Here is a 26,556-nt window from a genome sequence, read left to right on the forward strand (position 1 = left end):
AAGACACCTAGTAGGATGTACAAATAGAAGAAAGTAGTAAGATATTGGGAGACTGATAGACACAAATGCTGGCTAGTGAGTTGGTCAGATTTGAATATTTTCCTTAAAAGAAATGCCTAGCCTCTTCTCATGGGAAGGAAGAGGATGTTGACCCCCATGTATGTGCTAGATGTTCTCACATGGGCCATTCTGTTTGATCTTTGTGGCCCTGCAAGGGGTTAGGTCATTTACTCAATATCCTACTAATTTAAGGGCAGGTATATATCATTCATGATCCCTCTCCTCCCTGCTTTTTTCTTAATATGGCACGCTGGAAGTAAGCCACTCAATTCTGCTGAAGCCTTGATATGAGGTGATGGGGCATGGTACTGATCGAGTAGTCACAAGGAAAGGAGCGTTACGTATTTCAGCACCTGAGTTGGGGTCTTAGCCTTTCTTTTTTCTTTATCACCCTCAGATTTCTAGTTGGAGTTGAAATTAAGCCTGGGTTAAGCCAGGTCACATCTGTAATGTTCTCAGTAGACTTGTTTCTGGAGTGAGCTTTTAATTCTTTCATTCCACAAGCATGTATTGAGTACATTCCAGGTGCCAGGCCACTTTGTCCTACTGTGCAGTGCATAAGAATAGTGTTCCCTAAAGCTAGGTTTGGGGTAGTACCATGTTAAGAGCCCAGAAAGGGTTGGCTCAACAGTGTTTTAATTGTGTTATATGCTGTCACTTCCCATGTCCATCTCATCTTTTCCACTTTTAAAAAACCTCTTAGAATTCATGTTTGCCCTGGGGTAGGAAGAAGGATAACATTGGTAGAAGGACCTGACTTTGGGTTAGGATTATGGGAATGTCATAACTAACTGAGATCAAGACTCCCCTTTGGATGTCCACGCTTGGGATTTGTACTGTTTTGCAAGGCAAAACAAAGTTTTAGCTAAATTAGAGTGATTGTCTCTAGGTAAGATGAATGAGTGAACTTGAAATGAGAAAAGATTAGGAACATAGTTACTGCCAAGTCTCCCAGGCTCTAGCAGCGAATGACACTGCTTGGTCAGTTGGTGCCTGTTTGACCATAGCCTGTCTTGCCCTGCCCTACCTGGGCATTTAGAATTGTGGGCCTGGATCCAGGTCTGTGTGACAAGGAGCCAAGCCCTGCGGGCCCAAAATGATCTAATGATCAGTTGGGATGTGCATGAGCTCTGGCTGGCTGGGCAGAGAATCAGAGGCTTGAGTGGGAAGAACTGTTGAACGCAAACTCCCCTCCCTCCCACCAAGCATTATAGATAGAGAAGCTAATTCCATATTTTCATTCAACGTATTTATTAGGGAACTATTTGCCAGGGATTATTTTAGGTACAGCAGATACATTAGTGAACAGAACAGACAAGAATCCTTGCCTTTGTGGACCTTATGTTCTATTGGGAGACCAACAGTGAACATAAGTGGTAGGTTAGTGCTGAGTGCGGAATGTAGAGCAGGATAGGGGAGATGAGAATTCTGGGAGGTGGGAAATAGAGGTGTTCTTTTAAATGTAAGAGATGAGGGTGGGTCTCTTTGAGACAGTGAATTTTAAGCAAAGGTTAGAAGCTGGAGGTGAGTCATGAGGATTTCTAAGAAACACCATCCCAGAAGGGAGGGAACAGCCAGTATAAGGCCTGAAGGCTTAATCAGGACAAGGAAGGGAGTGTAGGAGGAGAGGCTAAAACCAGGTAAGGAGTCATCTGCTAGAGTAGGCCATTATCAGGATTGTGGCTTTTGGGGTAAGATGGACAGCCATTGGTGATTTCAGCTGTGTGCTGTCTGATCTATTGAAAGGATCCCTGGGACGACTGTGCTGACTTGGGGAGGAAGGGGAAGAAGTGAGGATAAGGTGGGAGGCTGCTGTAGTGACCAGGTGAGGAAGAGGCATGGTGGCTTTGAATGGTGGAGCAGGGGAGGTGGTGATTGGATTTTTGATGGATTTCACGTCAGCCAACAGGATTTCTTTTCTGAATTGAATGAAAGGTATAAGAGGAATCAAGGATGACTTAAAGATTTTGGTCTTGGAAGGACAGACTTGCCATCAGATGAGATGGAGAGGAACAGGTTTGGCTAAAGAAAGTTAGGTTTCACTATCATCTGAAAGCTGAAATGCGTATTTAGAATCCCAAGTACAGAGGTGGAATATGCAGTTGGAGCGTCTGGAGTTCCAGGAGAGATCTGGTCTAGAGATACAGATTTAGAGATGGCCAAGGTACTAGAGTGGGTTTAGAGATGATTCTAAAGAGAGACTGAGCTGTGGGCCATCCAACATTGAGGTTGAGGAGAAGGAAAGCGGACAGAAAGAGAGGAGACCTGGTTATGGCGTCCCGGAAGCCAGGTGAAAGAAAGATAAGAGGGATCCGTCAGCCGCAGCCTGTGCGCCAGTAGGTTGAGTGAGGCGAGGACTGAGGATTGCCTGCTGGGTCTAGCAGTCGCGAAGGCATGGTGCTCACAAGCAGGGTTGGTGGTGGTGCATAATGGGGGAAACTCCCAGCCAGAGTGGGTTTGAGACAGAATGAAAGAGGAATTAGACAGAATAGAGCAATGATTCTCAAAGTTTTTGGTCTGAAGGCCCAGCTCTGAAGACTTATGTATGTTCTTGAAATTGAGGACTCCAGACAGCTTTTGTTTGGGGTTATACCTATGGATTTTTGTTGTATTAGAAATTAAAACTGAGAAATGTTTTAAACATTCTTTTCAAATGAATACGTAACACATCAGCTACATATTTACAGAAGTATCACAATTTATGAAAGAAAGATTTCAAAACAAAAATTAGTATGTAGAGTGGCATTGTTTTATATCTTTGCAGATCTCTTTAATATCTGCCGTAATAGTCAGGTGGTTTCTCATCTTTGTTCTGCATTACAACTTGGTGCCGTGTCATTTTTCATGCTGTAACTCCTGGAAAGCTCCACTGTACACTTACGAGAGAATGAAAGTGAAAAGGGCAGATAATGTTCTGTTGCTATGAAATGGCTTTGCTTCGTGAGCTCCGAAACTCCACACCACACTGAGAACCAGTGGAGTAAATGACTCTCCCTGAGGAATTTTACCGTGGAGGGGAGCTGAGAAGTAGGAGGAAGCTGGAGACCCAGAGAGAGCAGTTATTCAAGGTCCGAAGTAGAGGGACAGAACTTACGTGTCCCGATTCCCAGCTTTCCTATCAGACCTGTTGTTATGCCTCAGACTCTAACTGCATGTAAGAAACATACTTGTCCCAGTACCAGCATGATAAAGAACCGCCTCAGTAGATTCAGAGTAATGTTAAAGGGCTACATGGTTTGTTTTCTGCAACAATGAACAGAAATGCCCATTGGGTTAGAAACATAGGATTCTTCCTTAAGGAGTGTTGCCTAGTGGACCGTCCAGGATTGGGCCTTGTTTCTGTGGTTTCCTGGTTATGTGACCTCAGGTGAGTTATTTTACCTCTCTGGGTTTTATTCATAAAATGGAGTCAACTACATTTCACTGAGGTTTGTTACCCATAAAATAGAGTAGATCATTTATTTTACTGAGGTTGTTGGGGGAATCACAAAAGGTTATGAAAGTGCCCCATATAAACTGTCTAAATGACATGTTAAATGGAATTTTACATACACGCTTTGGCTGGAGGTGGAAGTATTTTGTCTTCCATTCCCCTCTGAAGACAGTAGTCTTCAGTAGCCTTGCTTCAGAGGTTTACCAAATGACTTAAAAAAAAAACTATGCTAAAGGCAATTCTGCCCATTTTCTTCCAAAAATATTATGTTTTTAAAAATTATTCGATGATCCTCTCTCTCCTTTGTCACTTTTTGAAGATGTTTAATAATTCCTGATGGCTCCTACCAACCAGCCGCAAGCCTTACCCAGAGGGGGAAGCCGGCCAAACTGATGATCCAGGTGTTACTGCCCACATGTGACCAGGGAGGGCTGTGATGAGAGGGAATCTGCATTTGCGGCCAAGTTTGCTAATACACAAACCTCGGTTACTAGGGCCTCTTGAAGCCAGGGCCCTTAAATGACATTTCTTTGGAGCAGACAGCTCAAGCCTGCTGAAGGAAATCAGATGGTGGTGTGACCTGAGGGGTTGTAGGAAATATTCTTTGCTTCATATGCAGTCTTGGTAGCCGCCTAACATCAGAGAAAGAAAGAAAGGCCTGATTTCTTGTTTTTAAGTAATAATATATTTATCACTGGTCTGGGCTAACAGCTGGGTGACCTGGGTTAACCCCTTCATCTCAGCTTCAGATTTTGCCTCTGTTTCATGAAATTTGAGGTTTTTTAAACGGGTGTGCACGATGGCGGGGTGGGGGGAGATTCCAAAGCCTCTAGTTTGGCCCCTAAAGATCTGAGAATTCACAAGCTTTTTGAGCTCAGCTAATGGTCAATAGCACATCTGCTTGTGTTGAAGCTGCAGAAGCCAATTGGATCATTTGCTTCCTTTGACTGGAATTATATACCCAACTTGTGTCACATTATAGATGTCAAATTAATCAAAAGTGATACTAAAAATTTTTTTAATGGGAAAGATGCTTAATGTGATTTGTTTTAAACAAGGTCTTCAAAACAGTGTCCCAGGGATAAATTAACAAAGGATTTTAGGTGAGAAGTTGGGAACCTAGAACTGGATAGGGTCTCCAGGTCCCCTTCTCTGTTGAGTGACTTCCTGTCCCAGCTCCAGGACAGTGGTGAACTAACAGGGACTGCACACCCTGGGGGAGGTGGGGCAAGACCGTGGGCAAGACGGCTTTAGGGGTGTGAGGCCCCCATTGGAGCCTCGCCTCACGAGTGTGGAGGGCAAAGAGGTCAGGCTTTGAAGGAGGGCAGCAGTGCTGAAGATGACTGGTGATGGGGGTCATCCTCGGCCAAGTGCTCTGTGACCATTACTATTTCTACTTTTCAAGTCACCTCCCAAAGGTCACGGAGCTAATAAGGGGCAAAATATAGATTTTAACCTGGGCTTTAACCAGTGTGGCATATTGCCTCATTGAAGCATCTCCACAATGCAGTTATTTTCATAATCAAGTTGAGCATCATCAAGATTGAATTTCCTGCCCTCCCAGCACTGCACACTAAGAGTAATGTGGACCGGAGGTGCCTGGCCCTTAGACGGTTTCCATGTGGGAGGGTAGTTTCTCCTGTGAAAAGGCTCAGTGTGCTGGTGAACAACTAAGTGGCCCAGAGGAAAGCAGGGAAGGCTCCACAGAGAAGGTGTAACTGCTGAAGGGACCCAATTCGGGTTTGATTCTTACACCCCAGAGATCCGTCCCTCTTAGTCTCTGCTTGAGCCTTGAGCTCCCCAAAAGGATAGATGGGAGGAGGAAATTGCCAGCTTTACCCTGAAGTAGATGATCAGATCCTTAAAAAATGGGGTTTTTATTTAAAGTTGAGAGATAATTGGCAGGAGATACATCCAGCTATGATTATTGACTTTCTGATCCACACAGATCTGGAAACATTGAGTCCCTTGTGAGTGCCTGTCTGTGAAATGGAAGTCCTAGCCTTGCATTACCATCTCATTGGCACTTCTGGGGGCTGTGTGAACATGAAGGCTTGTGAGTGAAGATCCAGAGGCTTTGCTTCTCTTTTTCCCAGAACTTACAGCCTGCATGCACTGTGAAGACCCAGCAGCTTTAGGTCCTGGTCCATACGGAGTTAACCTTGAGGCCTGGTATGGCTACTATTTTCTGGGAGCTCCCGCAGGTGGGGTGGGCAGGTGTTCATAATGCCCCGGGGCTGGCCTTTGCCCTTGACTCTTCCGGCTGTATCAACAGGAGGAAGTTGAGCTGTCTGTTGTGGAATGGGTTGGTGGCCCCCAGGGATAATCTATCCCTTGAAGCTCTGCGGGACATCAAAGCATCTGTGAGGGGACAGGCTTGCCCCAGGGCTGTTGCTGCTCATGTCCTCCTCCCTGGTGTCCTTGAATCCCCCTAGCCTAGACAGCATCCCTTCGGGCAAATCAAAACAGCTGATAGCAAAGCTGCCTGATGGTTGGGGTCCTTCCAACTCCCATTTCCTCTTACCCCAGGGTACAGAACGCCATCAGCAGTAACAGCTCCTGCTTATTAAAACCTGATGTGTGCAGGGCAGAGGCCCTGCCTTTTATCTGCAGCCCTGAATTAAGCACTTACATATATTATCATACTTAATCTGCGAAGCTGTTTTTATTTGCACTCTGCAGATGAGGAAACAATATCTTAAGGTTTTGAGAGTCAGGGTTTGAAACTAGGGATCTGACTGCAAATTCCATTGTTCCAGCTCATTTAGTGACTCTTAAAGGGATCTCTTCACCTCTGCTCATCAGCGGGGGTGGTGGTGATGGCATGGTCCCCGATATTGTCCTCTAGGAGCTCGCTGTTCAGCGTGGGGATGAGACATGGGCACTTGGTTGTCATAGGTATAGCTTGGGAGAGAGTGGAGGGCAAGCTACTTGAAGGAGGTGGCACCTTGGGCTAGTTCTTGAAGGTAGTTTAGGGGCACCCTATAAGCCCAGCAGTAAAGGAGGAGATTGCATAGGGTGTACTTGCCTTGGCATCCTGGGGCTTTGTTAGGTATAGGACTCGGCTGGTAAGAGGGAAAGGGTACTGTTCTAAGTAGTGAAATTCCCGACCAGAGATGCATTGTAGACCCAGGGCCTGGGGAAGTGCCCATGGTTCTGTCTTGATAAACTAGAGCAGCAACATACAAATTCCCAGCCCCTCTTCATTTCTACTAGTGAGTCCTCTGTGGTGTTACAAAATCAGAGGAAATAGGGACCTCATACAGCATTTCTAGGATTCAGAAGCATGGCAGGCTTTAAAACTGCCAGCCAAGTTTAGAATAAATCAATACTATAAAATACTGCAGTGAATTTCCCAACTTTAAGGGAATTATACTTTCAGTTAGAGGTACCAGGGGAAAGATGTAACTCAGCCTGCGTTGTACACAGGTCAAAAATCTGTATTTGTTTCTTAGTAAAAGAAAGTGATGTCTAGGGATTAGAGAGGAATGGATTGGAGCCACCTAGGCACACCATAGGGCAGAGTGACGAAGATGGAAATGCTTGTCTTCCCAGGCTGCAGAGAGCTGGATGTGGGACCCGGGCAGGTAATCTTACAAATGGCACCCTTGGCTTTTCGTGTCCAAGGCAGGATACTGTAGCAGTAATGAAAGGCGGCTTGAATTTGGTGTATCATATTGGGTTTTGTTCCAATGGGAAAGTCACAGACGATGTGAGCCAGTTGACTCACTCTGTATTTCTGTCTTTTTGGAAAAAGGGCAATCCTTAATTATTACATACAGGACCCTTTTGTTTTTTCCTTTCTGATTTTTTTAGGCATGTCTGAGACATGTCCTCCCAGAATCTAGCTCCAGTCTCAGGCAAATCTAAGGCATGGACTGGAAGTGTTGTGCTGTCAGATCTTGGCAGAATCGAGCCCAGCCCAGCCTTGTACCAGACATCAGGAGAACTGGGAGTCGCAAGTAAAGACTTTGTTGTTAGTAACCAGATTGCATACTTGGATTTGATGAATGTTTGGAAGGAATCCTTGGTTAGCGTGGGGCAGCAGGGATGAATGTGAGGATGCCACACCCCAGACAAACAGGGTGACTTTACCCTTAAAAAAAAATTATTTGGGCATTTAGTCCAGTTGCCTAAACTGAGATCCAGACGTTACTGCTGACATGATCCCAGAGATTCTCCTCCCTCCCCTGCTCTGAGCATCTAAGGGCATTGGCTACACCAACCAGGTGTAGCACGAAGAGCCTTTGGAGGAAGCGCCTCTTCCCAGCCCGTAGCAGTGGGACAGCTGTCCCTAGAACTCCAATTTCCCAGTACTCGTACAATTTCATTGAGTTGGGCATAAGGTAGCAATGCCATAGGCAGGCCCAGATGTGAGTCTTGAGGATCTGCAGAAATTACATAGCCTGGATAAAGTTTAACTGTAGTTAGATTGCTTCTGTTCTTTTTTCAGTGAAAAGAACTAAGGGTATCATGAGTAAGAAATTTTCTACTTAATAGCTGGAGGTTCTATCCTGTGAACTTAAAGACATGGACATGTTACTGCCGCACTCCTCCCTGCTCCTCCTCCCAGCTCCCACCCTGCGACAGTGTCAGGGACAAACCTCAGCACCAGCAGTTCTCAGAATGTGGTCCCACACCGGCAGTGTCACCTGGACCTGCCTTGAAATGACTCTCTGGCCTTACTTCAGACCTGCCTGCAGAGTGGGAAGTGTGAGGGCTGTGAAGCTGAGGCGCTCGGATTTGAGAGTTGCCCCAAGCAGAGGCAGGCAAAGGCACTACACATCATGTCACCGCTGGTCACACATGCAGCCGTCGGCCTTCCCTCTTACCCCTCTGCCCTCCAGAAGCTTGGATCTAGGCCTGAATGCTAGGAGAGCCTGCCAGGTTCTAATCTGGCTCTGTTTTCTGTAATCACCTAGCATTGAGACGTAGGGCAGCCACTTCTCTGGGAGCCACAGTTTCCTCATCTAGAAAACCACGGGACCTCAAGGACTGCTCTGCTCTCCCGTCTCCTCCTCAGACCTGGAAGTTCATAGGGGCCACCATGGATGTGGTTCTGGGACCGGGGGTTCCTGAGTCTGTCTTAGTTTCTCCCTTAGTGCATGTGTTGGGATGAGGTGAGATCCCTCAGCTGCCTGCTCCTGGGAGGAGAAGGAAAACAATCGAACCTCTCCATGGGCTTCCCCACCCATGGGCTAGGGGACTTCTGAGCCATAATAACAACGAGCACCTTGAGATGGTCTCCACAAGTTCTCTTGGGAGTAACGGATCCCCGTAAGGTCTCTGGTGGGATGGGCGATCACCCTTAGAGAAAGGGGGATGTGAGAGGGAATGGGGGAAAAGCGTGATGTACAGGCTGTGCTCAGGTCTCCAGAGGAGTCTTAGACATGGCTTTGAATCCTGACTAGAAAACTTGTCCAATCCACTGAGCAGCTGCTGTGTGCCTGGCTGGGGCTGTAGAGATGAAGATAGTCCCTGACTTCAGTCCATCTAAACCTTAGGTGTCTCTCTGAGCCTTAGAGTTCTCATTCATAAAATGGGCTGCTAACACCACCCATATAGGGTCTTCATGTGGACTAAACAAGAGTAAAGCTGGCATAGTGATGCTAGGCACACAGGAAGGACTCCACAGCTTTTGAGCTCTGCTGTCCCTTCATACTAGTTCTTGGCCATGGTGCTGACAGCTAGAGGTAGTATCTCAGAATATGAGCAAGTTGATATGCTTCCCACCTCCGACCAGTAAAGAAAACACACACCTCAGAGGGGCCCATTAATTTTGTGATTGCCTTTATATGTTTCAGGCACTGGGAGGTCTTGCAGTAGGACATCAGGGGAAAACCAGACATGGTCCAACTCGTAAGGCACTTACACCACATTTTGAGAGACATGTCATTAGGGGAAAAGTACAGATACAACTTCAGGCAGGTATGGATGGAGGAAATAGCCGAAAATAGGGGACCTGTGCAGGCAGTCAGGGAAAGTGCTGAGGAAGTGACATTGAAACAGACCTGAAGGCTGAGGTGCCTGCCAGCCAGAGGGGCAGTGGACTGGTAGGAGCAAGGTGGGCAAGATGGGTAGAGGCCGGGAGGGGACAGGAGCCTTGTGACGCCAAGCTTTGCAGACAGTGGGTAGATCATTGAAGAGTGACTTCAGCCATCCAATTTCCATGTTTACGAGGTCACCTGGCTCTGTGACCAGTAGGATTGGAGAGAGGCAAGCATAGAAGCTCAGTAAGAAGCTGTCATTTTCCAGGTTGAGGTGGATGATGCAGGGGTTGGAGAAGAGTGAATTCAGGGTACATTTTGGTGATTGCCAAGGGGCTTAAAGGTGGAGACTGGATTAGGGAGGTGAAGGCAGGTGGTTCAAGGCTGTGCAGTCGGGGAGAGCCATTTAAGATTGCTCACTGCAGGAGGAGTGCAGAATACACAGACCTATCTTGGATGTGGGTATAAACCTACCGCTAGAGAGATTTGATAAGTTGTAAGTGATTTGGTTGTCTTGGAGTGCTGTTGAACCCAAATTTGGGGCTGAGCATAGGTCCCCTTCCTGGGCATAGTGCCCTCTGTAGGCCTGGGGCTGCCTTCACAGCCTTCCTTTATGGCTGAGTCTTGCTGTGTTTTGTTCTTCATTGTAATCAGCTTCTCATTAAGTGATTGATGTGTCTGGCTCTGTCTTTATTTGCATATGCAGTCTGCTATAATTATGCGTCAAGAACACAGCGTTTTGTTGGTTTTTTGGGGTTTACTTCTGCCTAGAGCTGAAAACCTGGGCAGTGTCCTGTCACATGGGCAGGCTGGTGGTTCTGCCAGAGAGCAGCTTCTAGTGCTGGCATCTCACTCTTTGGTTTTTTGTTTTTTTTTTTTTAATAGTTATATAACATCAGCACCGTGGTTGCTAGCTATAAAATTGATTTTGAGAGCCACTTTAATGTGTGAATTGGGAAATACTTTCTATTTTAGGTTAAGGAAAGGAGTAGAGGAGGAGGAGATAGGGGGACAAGTTCTCTGGTGCCAAGTGCCTTCAGGTTTCTAAGTACAGGTACCAGGAGCTGAGGGTAGCCTATGGCCTCGACATTGAGCTAATGGGAAAGGGGTTTCAAAGTGAGTCCTTCAGTTATCCTTAGACACTTTGGTTTGAACCATGTAGGGCAGGGGTGGAAGCTACTCCTCTATCTATCCACCCTACATACCTCCTTCCCTGGGACCCAAAAGTCTGGGCTCTTTTTTGTACTCATTTACAGCTGCTTACTGAGCCCCTGCAGCTTGCTCATGGTCTTACCGACCCTGTGTTTGTTTCTGTATGGGAACAAGCCTGGTGCAGCCTGGGGTCTCTCATCTTAAGGCCTTAGTGGGGGTGCGTCACTTTTCCTCTCTCACTTGAACCTACTGAGCATGTGACATTTGCCAGACTTCATACTCGCTTTCTGTTTATCTTGTTGAGTCTTCACTTGAGTCCTGGGTGTGGTGTCCCCGCCACTCCCACTCCGGAGAGAGTAAGTGATTTGCCCCCACTGACCACAGAGCTAGCAAGTACCGGCTCCAGGGCTAGAGCTCTAGTGCCCATGCTCTTTTCCACCAAGCTACCAGAGATGGGATGCACCAGTGAGTCTGTAGTGGCACAGTACTGTCTCCACACTCCCAGGAGCTCAGAAGAAGGCTGCTGGCTTTTGTTGAAAAAGTGAGTAATGACAGCTTGCAGAACGTAGGACCTCAGGTGGCCCTTGAGGAAAGGAGGGCAGACGTGGGTAAAGGGACACAGTGTAACCAAAGGCAGAACATCGAGAATCTGTAGAAAGAGCAAGTCTTTGGGTTGGCTCACACAGAGGTAAAGTGGGAGAGCGAAGTAGCGGAGTTGCCAAGAGCTTTGCACATCAGCGTAAGGAGGGTGACCTTCATCTTGCAAAAAAGGTGGCGGTGGTGTACAAGGCTTTATTTTTGGCAGATGAGTTGGTCACCATGGGGAGAGAACTGTCCGCCCCCAGGAGAGGGAGATGAGATATACCCAGACGGTACCAGTCTTAAGAATGTACCTAAGAAGGCACCTTCCCAGCGAGTAGAGGGAGGGAGGTGACAACTGATGGGCAGTTAGAAACCCTGTGCTCCCAGGGTGGCATTACAGACTTGCTGTTGAGCCTGATACGCTGCACAACCTAGGTTTTAATTGCAGCCCTAGCACTTCTAGCTGGGTGGCTCTGGGCAAATCTCCTAATTTCTTTAGGCCCCCATTTCCTTGCCTCTTAAATGGTACTCTTGTGAGGCCTTCATATTTCTCGTGAAATATGAAGTATACAGCCCAACTCCTGATGCACAGTGACAGTTCTGTAAGTGGTGGCTCTGTGTGTGGCCCTTGGCCTGTTTTTTGTTTTTTTTTTGGTGGGTCCTCATAGGCTAATCATCCATTTCACTTCATTTCTCACTAACAACTGGCAGTGCCCTTCTCTTCCCCAAGAGTGCACCAAGCCCCTTAGAAGGAACCCCAGTGAGCTCCCCTTGGCACTCTGGGCTTTGTACTCGTTGCTGTGACCAGAAGTCCATATGGTCTGCTTTGCCCAGACACTCTGGCGATGAGTTTGAATCATTCCTTATATAACCACAAATTGTCCTGATCCCATATGGAAAAGTGACCTCTCTCCTTTAGCTATGACAGCACCTTAGACATCCTCCTGGCAGAGGGGCCCAAGGAGAATTCTAGGAGCCCAGCCTCACCCTGAGCCCTTTTCTGCTAATCACGTAGCCACAGCTGAACCTCAGTCTCTTTGGGGACCAATTGAGGCGGTTAACAGCTTCGATTTCATCCCCATGCTTAATAAATTGAGGAAGGGAATTATTTAGGGTTTTCCCAAAGCTGACTGCCAATTACCAGGGCTGCTCCTGGAAACAAAGTTCCCCCTTAGTTTGTCTTGAGATCCACCCAGACCTGTTTGCCAGCTAAGGTGTTCAGAGGAAATCACCACCCCCAGTGCCCTCGGGCCTCCCTATGTGACTTCCCAAGGCCAGAAAGACTACATTTATATGGTTCTGCATCCTCAGACCCAGGTAGTATGACTCCGGGTATAGTCATTGCTGGTCTCCAGAGAGACCTCCAAGTCTCAGAATTGTAGGTCTTGCCCAGTGAATCGTCTTTGCATACTTTTGGCAAACTTAAATACTAGCCTTTTGGGCAACACACCCCAAGAAATCAAAAGGTTGAAGGCATACTAGGTGGGCATTGGTCACATAACCACTGCTGCAATATGCCTGAGTCTCCATGTCTGGGAGCTCCCATGGTAACTGCTTGCTGCATTTTGCACAAACCATTCCCTGCTCTGTCCAGACTTCCTGACATACGTGAAATAAAGCTGGCAACTGGTGGCATCAGTATGCCACCTTGACTCTAGCTTGGCTCATTCCCTTTCTGTAAGCTGGCCCACTCTACATGGGCTTGCCAGCTGTTGCCGTGAGAGTATGCGTCCTCACTGGTGAGTAGGCCACGGAGCCATCTCAGTTGGCACACAGAGAGCCTGTCTTCTGTGATGGCCTTTGTCTGCTTTAAGAGACTCTCAGGTTCCTCTTGAAAATCTGTTGGGAGGGACCTCTCCCTGGCCCTGTGAGGAGGGCTATCGCTGTGAGTGAAGTCTGCCGCCCCCTGAGCGCCCCCCTCTGCTTGAGCCCAGCCACATAGGTTGGGCTGCTCTGCCATGGAAAGCCTCCTTAGCACTCCCACGCAGCTTTCTCAGTTCTCCCGTTAAGAGTTTTTGCCGTAATAGATAAGGAGCCTACAAAGGTGCTCTGGGTCCTCAGTGTTCCCTTGTGTCAGGGACCCTTCTCAGGATCTGAGTGTTGGGGCTGTTGCCCCAGAAAAATGCACTCAACTTACACCCACTGTGTTACTTGCTTCACCTTCAGGGAATTTGCAGACCTATGTATCCTTGGAGTTACAGGGACCCCAGACTGAGAACCTTGGTTCCTGGTCCCAGGCTCCTTATTGGCATATAAAGAAACGATGTCCCCAGAGAGGGGTGTAGAGAGCTACATGAGCCTGAAAACCAGGTTTCCCACCCTACTCTCTCACCAGGCAAGCTCCTTTACCATTGCTCTGCATTTTACTTCAGCCTCTTAATCTGCTCCCACCTGGCAGGATATTCCTACCATTGTATTTGAGCTGTTACAGCCTGTGCAACAGGCTGCCCTTCACGGAATCCATGGGCTGCTTCCTCTGGACACCCCTAAGTAGGTGAAGAGGAGGTCGGGGTAGTGGTTTCTCAGACAGAGGGTAGACCCCCCCGTGGCTGCACAGGGCTGGTGCTCAGTTCCTCTTCCAGCTGCCCTGCTCCCCCACTCCTATGGCAGTGCAGCCATGAGCACATTTCCCACGTGCAGTATGGGAGTCCACCATACCTGGGAGCACTCCGCCACCACCTCTGGAGCCTTATTAGCTAAGGAGAGCAGTTTTGACATTTTACAGATGGCTGGCCCTGGAAGGGAGGCCATGGGGGTCTTTAAGAATCTGGGGAAGTCCTCAGAGTTGAGGCCAACTCCAGTCCTATCTCTGGACTTCCAGTCCTATTCCCCACGCTCCTTACTAACCTCCTCCTGTGGCTGACTTAGACTCAGGGATGACTGAAGCCAGGCCAGCTCCAGCCAGCCACACTGGGATTTCAGGCTTCCCCGTCCGAATTAAACAGACTGTTCTTGCTGACAGTGGGCTCCCTGCTTCCCCTGTGAGGGCAGGCCTCTTGTGGACGAGTTGGCAAGGCAAGGAGTAACAGGAGAGCTGACACGGCTAGAGGTGCCTCCTGGTGCTGTAAGTTACAGGCTGTGTCAGGGCAGGGCAATCCTTCATCCCCGTGGGCCTCATTTCTCCCCGAGCTCTGGAGGTGTGCGGGGTGGAGCATGGCACAGGCAAAATCCCAGCTCCTCCCTTCCCAGCTCCTGGGGCCTGGAAAGGCAACCTGCCTCCCTGGGTGAGGTTGAGCATCTGTCTCTGCACCTGGCTTCTTGGGATGTTCAGTAGGACTCAACCAAAGGCAGGGATTTTTTATAGTTAAATTCCTGTCATGCTGAATGAATGGACCCTTGAAGTTCGTTCATTAACTTTATTGCCATCTACTTAATCCCGGTTTCTATCAGTCACCCAGTATTTGAGCTCCTTCTATCCTTGGCCACCAGGAGGCTGAGGAGAGACACAACCGGTCCGGTCTGGTCCCGTCCATAGGAAGCACGGACTGAGTTAGAGGCTTGTAAAAACAGAGCACACAGTGGTATGGGGGCGTCAGAGTGGTTCCACATCAGCTCCCTGGAGCCCAGACAAGAGACCCTGCAGGGATGGGGCTCTGGGAATGCGTCCTGAGGAAGGCCGTGGATGGTCCTCACAGGGAGAGTGTGTATGAGCCGACAGCGAGGGGTGCAGCTTGGGGACAGGGGGTGCAAGCAGACCAGCAGCTGCTGGGCCTAAGGCAAAAAGGGAGGCGTTCACCTTGAGAAAAGACCCCAGACCTGGCCGTCCTGTCTGCAACTCGGCCTGAGCCGGAGACTGTTTGATGGGAGGTTGTGTTTGGTCAGGTGATCCACATCTGCCATCGCAGCACATGAATGCCTCCCGTATGCCTCACTGTGCCTGTTACAAATACCACCGCTGGACTTCACACCCTGTGAGGTGGACGGTTCCACATTTTAAGTTGAGAAAACTGAAAAAGTTTTAAGTTGAGGAAAAAGCCCATTATTCTTTACTCTGCTGAAAGGGCGCCCGGGTACTGTGCCATGGGCTGCCCACCACACCATGCCTCCCTGTTGTGCCCTCCCTGGAGCACCGCTGTTGGTGCTGGCCTTAGATGCATCAGGAAGCTCGGCTCGCTGGCCCAGGCCCTCTGGCAGGTTGGAATTGACAGGAGTGCTGGGGCTGCTGAACCGCCAGGGCTGTCATGTTAATCTGAGTATGAAAAGCCAGTGGCTCTGGTGTGTTAAACAAGTGCAGAATGACTCATTGTGAAGCTAATCCTACTTAGAAGAGGCCTGCCCTCTGTGACCCTGGGATTACCTTGCCTGTGCCTCCACAACGTGGTTCACTGAAAATTAATTCCTGAGCGTCAGTTTGCTCACCTGTGAAATGGAGATAGTTCCTACATGGCCCTTTGGACAAAAGGGGCATGGATGTACAGTGCTGCATGGTGTCTAGCATAATAAAGGCATCATTAACTACAGTGGTAATACCACCATGCAGGATTGCAGGAAGGGCTTAGGGAAGAGGGGGCTCTCGGCTACCTACCCGGTCATACTGCAGTTTGAGTTTATTCTATGCTTCAGTCTGTGAGCATGGCAGTGCTCCTTTCTGTTAAATAAATGAGCGGCAGAGAGGAATAGAGAAAACTGGACTTAAGGTTTGAATCCCAGTTAAGCGTTAACTAGCTGTTTACTTTTGCAATTCGCTGAGTAACCTCCAAGACTGAAATTCCTCCTCTGGAGAACCTTTTTCATGGATAAATGGGTGTGTGCGGAGAGTGTGTGCAAGGGCTGGCACCATACCCGCAGACTTACGCACCTGCTTACCTTAGCAGTGGGAGCATAGCTCGGGTGCTCTGGGCCACCTGAAGCCTGGACTGCCACAGGAACCCTCCTGACAAGTACCAGTGGTCACCTGCACTACTGGCCCACCCTTTCAGTGGGTAGCTATGACATTTTTGTCCCCTACCCCAGAAAACAGATCTCAACAAACAGCCAGGTTGTAGTTCAGATTTATAGGTCCCTAGAAATGGGCATTGAAAATCCATCTTAAGGCCTGAGCAGGTGGAAATCCTACCACCACCTGGCTGTCCTTGGGCTGTTACGGTAATGGTGTGACAGGCTTGCATGTTTCAGAGCAGGGACTGGAGAGCTCCCTTCCCCTCCATGACCACCTCCACTGCCTTCATCTTACATCTCCATACTGCAAACATAGGACAGAAAGTTCTTGAGCTAAGCCTCACCTGTAGGTAAGTTACAGATGCTGCAGTCTCTGGACAGACATGAATTAACAACTAACCAGACAGGCCATATTGAGCACCCTCTCTCTGTCAGGTGCTGGGATAAGCAGTGTGCTTGAATCCTTACTTCTCACAGCAGAAGAGTAAATAGCAACATCCCCACATTGGGTAGTGAGGAAAAGGAGGTTCAGATAATGTAAATGGCTGGTAAGTGGCAGAGCGCAGATTTGAACCCAGGACTGTCCACTTGCCTGTACTGTTGCCCTGATAGAGCCTAGAGTGAAGATGCTGAGTTAAAATTTAGTTGTGGCTTCTGAAGATTTCTAAATCCTGTGGTTGCCAGACTTAAACATCTTGAAGGACAGCACAACTTAAAAGTATGGGTGGGCAGTGGGGTAGGTGATGATTCATCAAAGATCTTGACACCAACAAAGAAGGAAGGCCATTCTTTTAGAATAAAGGCTAGTCTTCTATTCACCCAGCTGTTCGGAGTCTGCAGGTTGAGATGCAGAGGAGGGAAGTGGATGTGTGAGCCTGTTCGATCCCAGCCCCACTGATGCTTGCCCCAGCCACAGTTCGCCCCAGCTTCCATTCTCCAAACTGATACTGGTCTTAATGGGATCAGTCTGGTCCTCCAGTCTCCTTGAACAGATTAGACAACTACTTGGTTGGCAGAGGAATTTGCCAGAAGCCTACTCATGGCCTTGTTGGAACCACATCCTCCTTTGTGCCCTGAACACCAGACCTGTCCAAAGATACCTAAGCCAAGTTTTCCATGAGCCTTTTTCTTAGTGAATGTGTTCCTAAATGAAGGGATTAGGTGAGTATTAAACTCTGCTTAAGCTCTTCTTGTCTCTAGCAAGGGATTTTACAATACAAAGTTTCATGTCAAAACCAGGAGCTTTGAAGTGAGACCAGCCTAGGTTCAAACCTTTTCCTCTGTCACTTACTAGCTGTGCAGCGATCTCTGAGCTTCAGTGTCCTCATCTCTAAAACTGGGGTGACACCAGCTCCTACCTCATAGGTTTGTGGGTGACATAAGGCAATAGATGTAAAACCTGTGGTCTGTTTTAGGGCACAGTGAATGGAGAGCAGCGTAGGGGGGTCTAAAGTTGCCCTACTGGGGTGTCACCTTAGCATGTGCCTGGCCTGTAGTAAATGCTCAATAAGTGATGGTGTTGAGACCGTTACAGAGAAACAGCAAGGTCAGAGTGCTGAAGAAACTTATTCCAAGAGCTGAAATAAGAAAGGGAAGGATTTGCCAACCCCTTCCCGAGTCACTGACACCTTCCCCTCAAGGCATCGCGCATGCAGGCTGTGGGAACCACTGGCTGGGCTGGCTTTGCAAGCGCTGAGTGAAGACTGTCAGCATGGAGAGATGGGGCAGTGACGCTTGCAGTGTTTGGATTAAATGCTGGTTCTACTCAGCCCTGTGATGTGGGGTGAGTTGGTCCATCTCTCAGAACCTCTTCCCCTGTTGAAATGGGGCAAGTCCATTCTCACATGCTGAGGTCATCAGGAAGGTGGAAGGTGGCATGCTCTGCAGATGTCATCTGTAGGTCAGTCACATTACCATTTTCGTGGCACTCAGAGGGTGTGGCTTTGTCTGCTAGGAGGCTGTGTGGTCAGAGGTGAGCATTCCACTGAAAGGGACAAGGCAAGCCCTGGTTGAGTCTGGTAGCCACAGCCTGGACCGTCAGGGAGCTGAGGCTTGGCTTCTGGGGCCATGAAGTTCAAGGACCCAGCAGGGCTGGGCCTACGCCATTTATGTTTCCTGCAAGTGCCCAGGAGGGTGTACTGCTGCTCTGGCCCAGCACGATGTAGTCCAAGCCGTTCCTCCTCATGGCTGTGGAGACTGTCCTCCAGTGAGGCTACTGCCATTGGCTTCCTGGGCCATGTGTACCTTGTCCTAATGGGAGACAGCAGAGGCATCGAAAGCTAAGGTCTTCTCCGTAGAAGAGAGAGCCCTCTTGTTCTCCGCAGGGGAGAGGCAGACCCAGGCCTGGTGTGGCCTGAGGCCTCCTACCAGGAGGACTGGAGCCCACGCCAGAGCAGGAGGGAGGGTGGAGGCGCCTATGGGAAATGGCAGCCCAGCTTCCTAGCAAGGGAGCTGGTGACTGCAGCTGCCGCCCGGCAATGTCTCTGGAGCTCCTGCAGAGGGCTGTACTGCTGAGGTGCCCCCTGCGGGTACACTGTGCTCCGCTGGCTTATCATGTAAAAGGGACTTTGAGCTTCTGAATCCCTCTGCCTCCTTGACCACACCGCTTTTCAGCTGCCTTGGGCCACTTTCTGCTGATGGGCCTCCTTTTGAGGAGGTTCCCTTCAATGTGGATCCTGCCAGGGGAGGGAGGAAGCAGGGTTGAAAGGTCGTAATTTGTCCCCTAGATTGTCTTAGCAGATCAAACATGAACGTACAGTTTCCTGGGCTTTTCTTGTCATAGTCACAAGGACCTGGAGTGTCTTGGGTGGTTCGTTCCCCCAGACCCTCCTCCACCCATCTTCTGGGTGCCTTAGAGAAGGCAGTAGGCATGCTGAATAGAGCTAGAGTCTGAAAGGGCTGCTGGATCATCATAGATGTGCTTTCATTTTTCCAAGTTGGAAACGGGGGTACTAGACCCACCAGTGGATTTTTGTTGATTGAGGGGACTTAGCAGATGGAGAAACAGAAGCAGCTGAAGAAAAGGGGGCCTGAGATGTCCAGTATTCTTTTTCCATGAGATACTTTCCCAGTGCCTCTATCATCCATCCCCAGACACAACCACAGGTCGCCCCTCGTGTGCACTGGAGGAGGGAGTTGGTGTGATGAGACCAAGGAGTGGAGGACTTATATTTGCCCATAGTTAAGTCCAGAGCGTCGTTTAACAAGGCAGCGTGGGGCTGAGCAGTGGCTCTGAGTCACCGCTGCCCCTGGCCCCTCGTAAGACCCGAGAGCTTGGCTGCCTAGTACAGATTCTCAGAAGCTTTACCCTCACTTTTCTTGTCTCCAGAATGGGATAAGTAAAGTTGAGAGAGTTGCTGTGAAGTTTTCATACAGCGTGATTACTCGGGGTGAGGAGAAAAGAATGGGGGAACCTGGGGCTGCCCAAGGGCTAAGGGATGGCAAGGGTCCTGTGGCATCTTTTCCTAATAGTTCAGGGAAGCCTCCAGACCTGGATGGAGTTTGTGATGGCATTGGTAGCTGGAGCCAGCATGCCTGGGTACCCTGCCAGGCTCTGCCCCTCAGCCAACGGGGCCATGTTACCTGACCTGTGCCTCAGTTTCCTGGTCTGCAAAGGAGTCTAATGTGTGTCTGCAGGAGGGTGGTTGGGATGAAGCTAGATTCACTCCACATATTCACAAAGCTCCTCCACCAGCATACCCAGCTCCTGAGCTCATCTGGGTGGGGTGCTGGCACCTGGTGGGGGACCCAGTGCCCACATGTCCTGCCTTCTGTCTTCCAGGTTGACCCTCGGGACCCACAGTCTCTTCACGTCTCGCACAGCGGATGGCAGAGGGGCAGGTGGCGGCTTGTTCGGTTGGCGATCTCCCGACAGCTGGATCTCCGGCAATGTGAAGCTTTTGTTTGGATTTTCCCCCTCCTTTTAGTTAACGCTCAATTGTTTATTTTATTTGATTTGCCTCTTTTTTTCCTCTTCTCTCTTTTTTTTCTTTTTTTAAATGATTAAGACTTCAGAAGACCAGGAAGCTATGCTGTGGACAGGCACCAATTTAAAAAAATTCAATATGGACAAAACATATGTATAAATTTCATTTTTAATTTTTATAAGGGGTTAGGGAGCGATTTTGTTTTTGTCCTTTCTTTTCCATCTTTCTTTACCCATCTCTCAGTTCTGCGCATAACACCTCGCTTCCCCAGAGAAGGCCTGCCTCTCCTTGGAGAATTTTGTGGTTTCTCCTTGGACAGGGGCGTGAAGACAGGAGGCCTGTGGGCCACCTCCCCACCAGATGCAGGACCTGCCCAGGCTGCTCCTGGTTAGCACTTAGGCCTTGAAAATGATCAGAAGTGGAGAGCCACCTGGAAGAGAAGACCAGGACTTGGCCAGGAGAACTCAAAAAAGGAGGTCTAAACTGAGGGTTTGTTCTCTGAGCGATCAGAGGCCCCGGGCAACACCAGGACCTCCGACAGTGGGACTCCATTCCTTCCTCTGCCCCTTGTAACTGGGAGCTCTGAGGTGGGGACGGAAGGTGACTGTCTCCCACTTCTTGGCGGGTGAGCGCCAGCCCACCCCAGCTGTACAAGCCTACCTTTCTGTTAGTGGGCTTCCTCCAGAGGAGGATCCCCAGGAAAAACTCGTGCCAAACCTCTGCCTGGGACACAGCTGGCTCTTCAGTGGGCATCTATCACTCCTGTGAGGTCAGCACCCATCACCTACTGCCCCCTGGATCCTACCAAGCATTCAGGTTGCCACAGAGACTGCCCAGGTCCCTGAGATCCAGCTGTGACCATTGCCATAACAACAGGTCCTCCTGAACTGGTTGCCACTGTCGTCTCCTCACAGTAAAGGGTGTGCCCCAAGTGCTGGGCCCCGTATGTCACATATGGTGACAATGTTAAGCACCATCTCCCTCACCTCCAGGGACTTCCTGTTAGGTGCCTGCCTCAGTGTAAATGTGTCTAATGGGAGAAGAACGGACCTGCCGGCAGCAGGGAAGGGACTGGGTAGGCCCCACAGCCAGTAGAGGCTTGTTTGTGTGTGTGCCCGAGCCGTGACCCTTCAGCCGCACCCCAGTGTCCATCTGTGTGGGTGTTGGGACACTCTCCTGGCACCCTGGCGGCCTCCCTACTCACAGTTTCTGACCTAGGTGTCTTCTTACAAGGAGAGGGAGGCTGGCCCTGTCCTGTGCCCTCACCCAGAAGCTACTCTGGCTGCTCCAGAGGCTTTGTACCCTGTTGTAGCCACACAGGAGAGGGTCTTTGGGGAAGGGGAAAGGAATTACTCTTTGTTTAGTTTTTGTTTTGGTTTTCTGTAAACCAGCATAGGATTTGTAGGGGAGATTCAGAGGGCATTTGGGTGGGTGTGTGACCAAGCGGGGGCTTTCCCCCCCAAAAGTAGCCATCCTCCAGCCCCGGGAATTTGGAAGAGGCCAGTGAGGCCAACAGAGAGCATCAGCCCAAACTTCCAGACTCAGTGGTATGTTTGCTGACGTTCCTCCAGCCTTTCCTCAAGCCCCTCACATACCAGGGCTGCTGCTTCCTCCTGGGCAGACAGTAGCTGTGGTTAGCAGGATCTGGCAGGGCTGCAGGTGGTGACGAGGCCCTTCCCTTGGCTGCAGTCGTTTGTGATTGCCTGTCTCTTGTCTGTCCTCTCCAACTTCTCAGGCGACCTGCAGCCAGGAGGGTGGGGGGGAACAGCATCTCCAAACTGCAGTGCATAGTCTGCTCTGCCCCCTACCCAGCCTTCCCTTGGGGGCAGCTGCCTCTCCATTCATGAACAAATGGGAAAAACAGTCCCCAAACTTGTCACCCCCAACTCTGTGGCTGCAGCCCATGCTCCCAATCCCTAGTGAGGACTCAACGCCTAACGAGTTACTTGCCTCATGCTCATCTTTTCCCCCTGCCTCCCCCAGGCCCCTGAACTCCGTGAACACGGGTCTCTGCAGTGCCCCTGCTTCGTTACTTCTCTTGGCATCAGAGCTCCCCCGTGGTCACAGGTGCCCATGCTGTTGGCTGAGGTGGGCAGCCTGGGCGGGATAGTCAGCCTCTGTGCTCGGGGGCGGGACTCTCCTGAGCTCTTGACCAGCCTGTTGGCCCCAAGTGCCTGTCTCCCCTCTTCTCTCCGCCACCCCCCACCTTGTCCACCTCAGGCACCCAGCCAGCCAGCCAGGTGGACGTCAGCCCTAGAGAACGCTGGCTCCATCCAGTCAGTGGACAAGCCTTGGCCGGACCCCAGGAGCTCCTGTCCTCTTTCTCTGCCACTTTCCCCCTCTTCATGCCATGGATCAGCTGCTTCGCCTCTCCTCCTTCTCGCCTCTCCTGGCTCTCGGCCTTGCAGTAGTTGTGTGGCGCATCGTCTCAGCACCACCGAGTCTGTTAGGCTTGTCCAAGTTCTGGGAGTTTCCAAACCTTGAAATAGCCATCAGTCATTGTCTTCTCCTTGGACTCCTTGGATGTGTAGGAAGGATAGCCTGTTGAAGGAGGTTCTGGGCCCCAGCTCTTGGGTCTGGCTCGGTTTCCCCTCAGCGAGAGGAATTAGCAGGACAGATCATAGTGCCTTATTCCATTGCCTCCACTGACCAGACCTGGCGCAGCTGGAAGTGTGTGGCTTCTTTCTCCCTGTGTCCATCTGTCACTTAAACTCTGACTCCCACTCACATGGGAAGGAATACCCACCTACCCCAATCCCTTCCTGAGGGCTGCAGCCGGGCACATTTCCCCACCCACCACCAGGGCACTCACAGCCGCGTTAGCCGAGGACAGGAAAACTACACTGCACACAGCTGTGCTCTGCTGCTTACTGCCCAGTGAGTCCCCTGCCTCTTAACTCTAGCCAGGAGGAGACCACAGTCTGTTCAGTCTGGACAGGCTACGGTGCGGCCTCCATCTGACCCCCTTCTGGATACTGGGGACTAAGATTGCAGGCCTTTGCCTCATTTTACCCCAAAGGTGTGGGGACTGGAGAAGGGGAACTCTCCCTCCCATGGACATGGTTTTGCCCCCAGGGTTGCCTTTCTGAGGGAGTGTATTAAAATGTTTACTTAAGAAATACCCTGTTTACAGCTGGAGGACAAACATCAGCCACTGGGTGGAGACTTGATTCTGGACAGGGCCTGGCCTTAGTGGCACTGCTGGTGGTGGCCCCAGAGTGAATGAAGGCAGAGACGGCAGGGGGGCCCTCTGCACCCCCTCTGCTCCCTAACCCTGCGGTGCTCAGACCACTCACCACCTTCCTCACAGCCTTGCCCTTGGACATTCCCCACCTCTGCCATCCCCTTCCTCCATGGTTCTCAGCTCCTTAACATACCAGTTGTCTTCTAGAAAATCAGTGTTGGGAGCAATAAGATTATTTCTGCCTGAGTCTTTTTCTAAGAAAAGGAAGAGAACCAGCATTGTGGAATCTTTTTTTTGCTGTTGGCAGTTGGCCTTTTTAAAAGATCTTAATAGAATGGATGTCTGGGTTTCAGCCTTGGGGTATCGCTTGGAAAATAAGATCGGGCTTCCCCCACAAAGGAAGGGACCCTAACGCTCTGCCCTCGCCCTGCTCCATGCCGCCTGAACTTCCAGCCATGCCTCTGCCTTTGGTCCTGCATGTGTGTCCCCTGCCATCAACATCTGGGGGCACTGGGTAATTGCTCCTCCTTGGCTCCTTACCCCTTACTGGGCCTGTATGGTGGCCCTCAGGCACGACGACTGGCATCTCCTAGGAGCTGGTAACCTGACGCCAGCCAAGCTTGTGCTGCCCAGCTCCTGAGGCCACCAGGCCGGGCACTGAGGCACAGCCTTCAGGACAACACAGGCACGTCTACGATCCTGCCTGGGCAGAGGCAGGGGCTCCTGTCTGGAGAGGCCCTCAGAGTGGGGAGCCGGGAGGTGTAGTGAAGGTTGGCTGATGTAAGCATCCACTGCCATTAGTCGCCTGGAGCTCTGTTGAAATTGCAGGAGTAACGGAAGGGGGCCGCATCTTCCACAAGAGGCTACAGGAGAAGGGAGCTTATTTAGGAACATTATAAACCTGTTGTGCCGCAGGGGCCTCTTCCCACCAGAGCAGAGGAGAATGTGGCCGTGGTTTAACACGCACGCTGGGCTGACTGGGTGTGAGGGAGGTTTTAACCCAGGCACAAAGTTAGTTTCAAATACTAGATAATAAATCTATTTTTCTTTATTTTCTTTTTTTGCACAGAAGCTGGTAATCTAGGACCTACGTGTGAACAACTTTATATGAATATTTTTTGTACTTGTTTTACTTGGGTTGGTATGATACATTATATTTAAGTTCTTTGAACACTGTGGATACCCTAATGTGTATGAATGAATGACTGAGGCTTTGTAAATTAAGGGACGTTTGTGTGAATAAAGTTATTTGATGGGGTCAAACAAGCCATATGTGACTTGAGAAGGAGTGCTATGTGGCTTTGTCACCACTGTTCGGGAGAGAGAGACGCCAGTCCGTGCCGCAGCCTCCGCTCCCTGCAGGGGAGCCGTGTGGGAGAGGGGTGCCCGGCCACTGGGTGAAGGAGTGCTTGGCGGCCCTCACCAGTGTTCCCACTGCACACCTAGGGGCAGGCACTCGCCCAGAAGAAGCATGGAGCCTGCACTTGTGGAAACAGGAATCCACACTATGCCTGGGCTGCCCTTCACAGGCCCCGGGCCTCAGCCACCGTTGCCAGCCCAGCACTGCGTGTCTGCTAGTTCTGCCTTCAGGGATTGTTGCCGTGGAGATAAGAGGGATCTCCAAACCACAGCAGCAGAGGGAAGGAGACAGTCTTGAAAAGCTCAGTGGGTTCTCAGGGGAGCAGGCAGAACAACTCTGTGGGCTGGGCGGTAGTCACCACATCTGGACAGCTGAGGGCTCCCAGCGGGTTAGACCAGAGGGTGGCAGGAAGAGCATATAACCCACCTCCCTCTGCCTGGCCAACAAAAGTTATTCCTGAGGGATGAGGACGTCACTAGCCAAAGCCAGGAGCTTCTGTCACCACCGGCCTGTGTGGTAGGTGTGTGTGCCTCTGCTGATGAGAAACCAAACACCAAGAAAGTCAGGCTGCCGAGCAAACACTTCGTGCACCAGGGAGGGACGGGAACTTTGCCCCCTGCCAGCTGGGGAAGGCAGTTGAGTCTCACTGCACCTCCCTTATGTAAAATGGAGGTGATGACAGCTGCCTTCAGAGTAGTTGAAGGTTAAAGAGGAACTTAGTATTGAGCCCAGCACCTAGTAAGTGCTCAGCCAGTGGGTCTCTAGTTTCTCCCGGGGTCTGCTGACTGCAAAGCCCTGACTTCCAGCCCTGAACAGCTTGATGGTCTTGTGAGGGTGAATGTTTCCCAGGACCCACCAGCCAGGCTTTTCTGAGGAGACCTGGTAAACCCCAGAACATCCCTGCAGCACAGACTCAGGACTTCAGAATGTGTGTTAGAGAAAAAGATAAGACAGGCTTCCTACCTCCTCTGAGTAAGCAAGCTTGCATTCCCAGCCCTGGCTTTGGTGTCCAGGGATTGCTAGTGATGACTCTTCTTGGAAAGGACACTTTTGTGCTTAACCTGGGCAATAGCCTGGGGCTTGAGAAGGACAACCCACAAGTTGGTTTTTTTAATAACTTTGTAGGAGATAATTCTCCCCTTTTTAAGTGTACAAGTCAGTGGGGTTTTTTTTTATATTCAGATTTGGGCTACCATCATGACTAATTCTAAGACATTTTTATCACCCCGGAAAAGGAACACTACCTGCTAGCAATCACTTCTCAGCCCCTCCCAAGTACGCATGCCCAGCACTAGGTAACCACTAATGTACCTTTTGCCTCTGGACTTGCCTATTCTGGACCTTCCATATGCAGGGAATCATACAGTATGCAGCCTTTTGTGTCTGTCTGCTTCCACTTTGTGATATCAAAGCTCATCCATATTGTAGCATAGACCAGTGCTCCGTTCCCTTTTATTGCCACGTAGTATTCCACTGTATGCAGATACCAAACATTTCATCCATTCAGCAGTTGATGGACATTGGATTGTTTCCATCTTTTGGCTCTTCTGAATAATGCTGTTGGAAACATTTATGTAGTTTTTGTGGGGACCTAGGTTGTTTATTCCCCTGGGCACATACATATCTAGCAGAATTGTCGGACTATGTGGTAACTATAATTTTTTGAAGAACCACCAAATTGTTTTCCAAAGAGGTCGCACTGTATTACACTCTCACCAGCAACATGTGAGGGCGCCACTTTCTCCGCATCTTGCTAACACTTGCTCCTGCCTTTTTCATTATAGCCATCCTGGTGGGTGTTCCAGATGTCTACCCCATTGTACTGTTAATAACAGATAGAGGAAAAGAGCAGATAGATTATTCAGATTCAGATTCAGTCACTGATCCATCCAGTGTAGGGTGCCTAGCAGAGTTCAAAGGACACAGACTGGCTCTGCTATTTACTAGCTCCTTGCCTTTGAGGCAGATACCTTTCTGACTTCATTTTCTCATCT

The 26,556-nt window shown here is 49.9% G+C and overlaps 1 protein-coding gene across 4 annotated transcripts in view; it reads left to right on the forward strand.

The window, feature by feature from the left end:
* STK35 (serine/threonine kinase 35) overlaps positions 1-24,472 on the forward strand; it is a 40,214-nt gene extending 15,742 nt beyond the window's left edge. For 2 of the 4 annotated variants that reach the window (XM_017680174.3, XM_036996445.2), the window contains exon 4: positions 19,874-24,472. The gene's annotated coding sequence lies outside the window, so the exon portion shown is untranslated. The remainder of the gene's footprint in view (positions 1-19,873) is intronic. The other 2 variants (XR_012131505.1, XR_012131506.1) reach the window with 2 other exon arrangements.
* Positions 24,473-26,556: the final 2,084 nt, after the last annotated feature.

The sequence above is a fragment of the Manis javanica genome, chromosome 5, assembly GCF_040802235.1.
Source record: "Manis javanica isolate MJ-LG chromosome 5, MJ_LKY, whole genome shotgun sequence".
Lineage (NCBI taxonomy): Eukaryota > Metazoa > Chordata > Mammalia > Pholidota > Manidae > Manis > Manis javanica.